The sequence below is a fragment of the Pan troglodytes genome, chromosome X, assembly GCF_028858775.2.
Source record: "Pan troglodytes isolate AG18354 chromosome X, NHGRI_mPanTro3-v2.0_pri, whole genome shotgun sequence".
Classification (NCBI taxonomy): Eukaryota; Metazoa; Chordata; class Mammalia; order Primates; family Hominidae; genus Pan; species Pan troglodytes.
In genome coordinates this window covers 87934757-87940690 of record NC_072421.2, presented here as the reverse complement: position 1 = coordinate 87940690, position 5934 = coordinate 87934757, and positions in this window count along the sequence as shown.

Sequence of the window (5934 nt, the reverse complement as noted above, 5' to 3'; positions counted from 1 at the left end):
TTTAGTACTTCACACTTATTTTTTTATTTTTTTTTTTTTTTTGAGACGGAGTCTTGCTCTTTCGCCCAGGCTGGAGTGCAGTGGCCCGATCTCAGCTCACTGCAAGCTCCGCCTCCTGGGTTCACGCCATTCTCCTGCCTCAGCCTCCCGAGTAGCTGGGACTACAGGTGCCCGCCACCACGCCCGGCTAATTTTTTCTATTTTTAGTAGAGACGGGGTTTCACCGTGTTAGCTAGGATGGTCTCGATCTCCTGACCTCGTGATCCGCCCGCCTCGGCCTCCCAAAGTGCTGGGATTACAGGCGTGAGCCACCGTGCCCGGCCTTCACACTTATTTTTAATTTTCACTTCCGTATCACTGAAAGAGCCCCAAGTTGGAAGTCAGAAAATCCATAATGAAGTATCTTTCTTGGTAATCTGGTATATTTGTTTTCTTATATGTAGCAAAGCAGTATTTTCTAGATCAAATCTAAGAATAATTTTAATGTAAGTTTTTGCTATTGTGTCACTGTATTTGGGCTGCTATAACAATATACTCTATATTGGGTAATTTGTAAATAATAGAAATATACTTCTCACAGTTCTGGAGGCTAGGAAGTTCAAGATCAATATACTAGCAGATTTTTTGGTGAAGGCTTGCTCTCTTCTTCATAGATGGTGCCTTTTGCTGCATCCTTACGTGGCAAAAGGGCCCCCAAGCTCCCAAGAGCACAAGTGCCATCCATGATTGCAGAGTCCTCATGATCTAATCAACTCCCAAAGTCCATACCTCTTAATATTATTGCATTGAGGATTAAGTTTTAATATATGAATTTTTCAGGGACACACACATTCAGAACACAGCACTATTGTGTGTGTGTGTGTGTGTGTGTGTGTGTGTGTGTATATAAAATAGACTTGGAATGTCTCGCATAGTTAAACATTAGGCCATTGGGTAGACACCAAGAGAAATGGACAGTAATGGCTCAAAAAGAATCTGAATTCTAAATAAAACAGGGAAATCCATCCTTTCTTTTCAATCTCTTAAGCCAATAGTCTTATCTTGCTTCTACGTTTTGCTTTAAGTTGGAGAAATTCTGAGACTGTAACTGCATATGCAAACAGAAGTTGAGAATACAGCCAGTTTTGGAGACTTAAAGGCAAAATAACTTGTTTTCTGTTTTGTTTTGTTTTTTATCTTGATGACCATAACCATGAAAAAAAATGGAGATTGCTTCAAGGAATACTTTGAACAAGTATTTAGCTATTAAGGATTTTCCTCTTATGGAGAAGCTGTCAGATCATACGTTTCTTTTCATTTTCATGTTCTGATAAAAGGAGAAAAGGCAAGCAGAATTTAAAATATGCACATTAGATAAAAAATATATTGCAAAATTTCCCCTGTATGCAGATACTTATCTAATAAGGAAAATCCATACAGAATATCTTCAACTGTAGTTATTGATTTCAAATGGGCAAAAGAACTTACTAAGCAGTCCCATAAGGTACTATAACAAGATTCCACAACAACATGTAGATTTCCCTACGCCTATAGTTCAGCAAATAAAATACTACCAAAACAATAAATCAGTTGGTTTTCTAAATATTTATAGTATCTTTACTATGTACCAAAGTAATGCACATCAACTCTAAAGTATCTAGTGAACTCTAATAAACTCAGGTAATTACTAAAGTGGAATAAAATATGCAGAGCTATAACTAGTAATCTTTCCATAATTTTACCATTCGACATTTAAAATGGTGTTTGCTGCTTATTATTCATGTTATATTTACTGTTGCTAGTATTTTTTCTCATTTTCACATTGTTTCTTAAAAACTACAATTCTAAATGCTGTACGTTATCTCTTTGTCATTATGGATGTAATTAATTCACAGTTGTTGAACATGTAAAGTGTCTCTAACTTTCTATGCTGTGAAAAATGCTACAGTATTTTGTTTTGTATTCTTGTCTGTAAACACTTCTCTGATTATTTTTTCGGAATATAATCTTAACATTGAATAGTTTGTAAAAGAAAAATACATTTTTAAGGCAGTTACTAAATTTCCTTCCGGAAAGACTGCACAAATATGTTCTTACCAAAACTGTACAAGAGTATCACTTGGTTTCCTTACATCAACCAGCTTTGGCTATTATTATTATGAACAAAACATGATAATTTAGTAATTGAAGGAATTGTGCCTTTTCTTCTTTTAATATATATTTCTTTAGATATTGACATTTTATATAGGGACTATTTTAGTTTCATCACTTGTGAATTATTTGCTTGTGTCCTTCCAAGTATTCACTTCTAAAGAGTTAAATAAGTTACATGTGAAAGAGAAATCTGGTTTTAGCAAACAGTTGACACATATGGCCCAAGCTAACTCTTCACGGTACTTCATAGATGCAAAATAATTATTCCCTTAACTTGTATTTTATATGTACCGGGAGCTAAAATTCTTCCCTGAGATTACTTTGCAGTGTTTTAAGAATTCCAAAAGTGCTGGCATGTAACCTCGTATAATGTGCCTTAACTTAGTATGCCAGATTAATTGTAGGGGAAAATGCAGTGAATAATCAGCTTAGTGAGAAACTGCATCATTAAATTGCATCTTAATGAGAATGCATCACTGTTCCTATTCCTGAACTTGGGTTATGTTACATTTTCCCCATATAAAACAATATCTTGGTAAGTATCCATACTTGATGCTACCTTAGTCTTTACCATTTTATACGAAGCTGTTGAGCTAAAATAAATAGACAATTATTTTAAAGCTGTAGGCAATTTTATTAATGACTCTAATCAATGATAGAAAAACAAAACATGTTTGTAAGAATAACTAGGCTGTTATTGAAATTCAAAGAAACAATTTTAATTCTCAAAATATAAGGAAAATATGCCATATAAGAATGCATATTCACAACAATAATCCTACTTCCCTAGCTACACTTCCAAGTCTAAGACAGTATAGCCCTAAGTCAGTCACCATTGCAATGCCACGCTTCTTATGTTCTTCCTTCTACTTATTATGTTCTCATTTATCCCCAGAAACTCTTTGCATTCTTCAATACCCACTTTGAGTATCATCCTCTCTGTGGAAGTATTTCAAAACTTCCTCTCCCACAACACTAGCGTACATTGTTCCATTCATGGTGATTTGTAAATGTTTCTAAGTGTCTGTTTCTCCAATCTCTTATTAAATTCTTTGAGAAAGACTTTGTATTTACCTTGTATGTCTAGCACCTTGCAGGTTTTGGTATATTAAAGATATTCAACAGCAATCTGTGAAATGAATACATTAACTGATGAATTAATTAAATAAAAACTGGGAAGTATTTAAATACATGTATAATTTGAGCTTTCAAAAGAAACATTGGACTATATTTTCCCCATTAATATATCAGTTTTTAAAAACTGTATTTCTTATTTTATACAATAATAAGTCCGTGACTTTATCTAACTAGGTAAAGGAAGGTGAAGAGCCAATTATCATATTAATGAAATTAGAGCCATTTTTCACATAACTTTTTTTCTAATATTTCATTATTCCTTAAGAATGAAAAATATTATATTTAATTGGCCTTTTTACTCTTTGCCATTTGATTTTATTTTTTTTAGCAGTTTTGGAAGTACTGCTTGATACTCTTTTCCCATTCTCTGATACAATGCAATTCAATCTCCATTTACTGCATTTGTATTCCAAGTATTTCACCAGTACTGGGAGTGGGGACAATGATGTAAGGCACAGTCTGCACTCTCAAGACATTTATAATCTATTGGAGGAATTATATGTATATAACAATTTTACAATTTTATGGTGTAGTTAGTACCATGAATAGACTATCAACATATATCTGGGAAAGGGATTGTTAATTTTACCTGGAGCTTTCAATGAAGAGCATGTAATTCAAGAAAGCATTAAATGAAAGTAAGACCTCAAAGAAAGAGAGCAGAGGAAAGAAAGAACAAGGGGAACTATAGCATGAATTTGTAACATTGATGATCTACAACTATACTCTTTTAAAATGTTATATTAGAAATAGAGAGAGAAGATTGAGAATTATAACAAATTAGTGTAGCTTTTGAATTCCATGTAATTGAGTTAAGACTTTACATTCAGGAGTCAGCAAATATTTTTAAGCACAGAAATTGGAGAAATTGTTTTATGCTTAAGAAAGTCAACTCTGGCAACAGTGTGAGTAGAGCAAATAGACTTCAGCATTTGGAACTTTGAAGAATTAAGAAGCTGTGGCAATAGAAATGATCCATAATTACCTAGACATGATGGAGGTAGAACTGATAAAATCTGGTGACCAGTTGGATAATAGAATGCAGTCAGATTTCTAGACTCAGCAATTCAAATGAATGACAAGTATCATTAACCATAAGAATACACAATACGTTTTTACAAAAAACTTATTCAAAGTGAAAATGGTATTAAAGAATGCATTTCATGATGCAAGAGCCATGCAGAAACTTATGCCTTTTACTTATCCCTGTTTAAAAGCCATAGAACGGGTGAAAATACCTATAAAGTTCAGATGAAAAATTTGTGGTAAAGTGCCTTTGAGACTTTCCTTATTCTGGTGATCTTTTCTTTTATACGAAGCTTTTCCCTCTTGTCTTTTCTTGACTAATATTTTAAAGTTCTAGATACCACATTTAAACAACTCAACTCATTTACCAAATACAGGATTCCCTGTTTTCTCACTTTCCCTCAAAATTGATCTCACTCCAATGCTGCCTCCTATGTGAAGAAACTAGATCTTTCATATATGGCTAGTAGAAATGTAAAATGTCACAGCCACTCTGGAAATTTGTATGGTGGTTTCTTGTATAACTAAACATTCACTTAGCATATGGTTCAGCAATCACGCTCTTGAAAATGTACCCTAGAGAAATGATAACTTGTGTCTACACAGAACCTGTTCATAGCAGCTTCATTTATAGTACCCCAAAACTGGGAAAAATTCAGATGTTCTTCTGAATTAGACTTCACTGCTAAAGAAACCATAGAATGATAGTATATCCATAACACAGAATAGTAGTCAGTAATATAAATGAATAGACTATTGATATTTGCAAAACTTTGATGAATTTTCGAAGAATTGCACTGAGTGAAAAAAGCAAATTTTGAAAGATTACATAATATATGTGCTTTGGACTGAATGTTTGTGCCCCTCCCCAAAAGTATATGTTGAAACCCTAAACCTAAATGTGATGAGATTTCAAGGTGAGGCCTTTGGGACCTAATTAGGTCATGAGGGTGGAATCCTCATGATTAAATTAGCACCCTTATAAAAAGAGAAAGATATTTGAAATATTTCTCTCTAGCCAGAAAGAAGGCCCTCATCAGAGCCTGTTTAGGCTGGCATACTGATCTCATACTTCCAGGCTCCAGGACCATGAGAAATAAATGTTTGCTGTTTAAGTCACCCAGACTATAGTAATTTATTAAAGCTGCTCCAACTGACTAAGGCAATATAATTCTATGCATATACCATTTGTGAAATGAAAAAATTATGAACATGGAAAAGAAATTAGTGGTTGTCAGGGCTTAGGGACAATGGTAAGCAGGGAGGAAGGTGTGACTTCAAAGAGGAACACAAGATAGACCTTTGTGGTAATGGAATATTTCCGTGTCTTTTTTGCAGTGATGGTTACTTGAACTTATACATGTAAGGAAATGGTATAGAACTATACAAATTTGTTGTACCAATGTCAATATTCAGGTTTTGATTGTGTGCTATAATTCTGTAAGATATAAACTTTGGAGGAAACTGAGTAAAGGTTATGATATGATTTGGCTCTGTCACCACCCACATCTCATCTTGAATTGTAGCTCTCATAATCCCCATGTGTTGTGGGAGTGACCTGGTGGAAGGTAATTGAATCAAGGGGGGAGGTTTTTCCCATGCTATTCTCATAATAGTAAAAAAGTGTTACTAGATCTG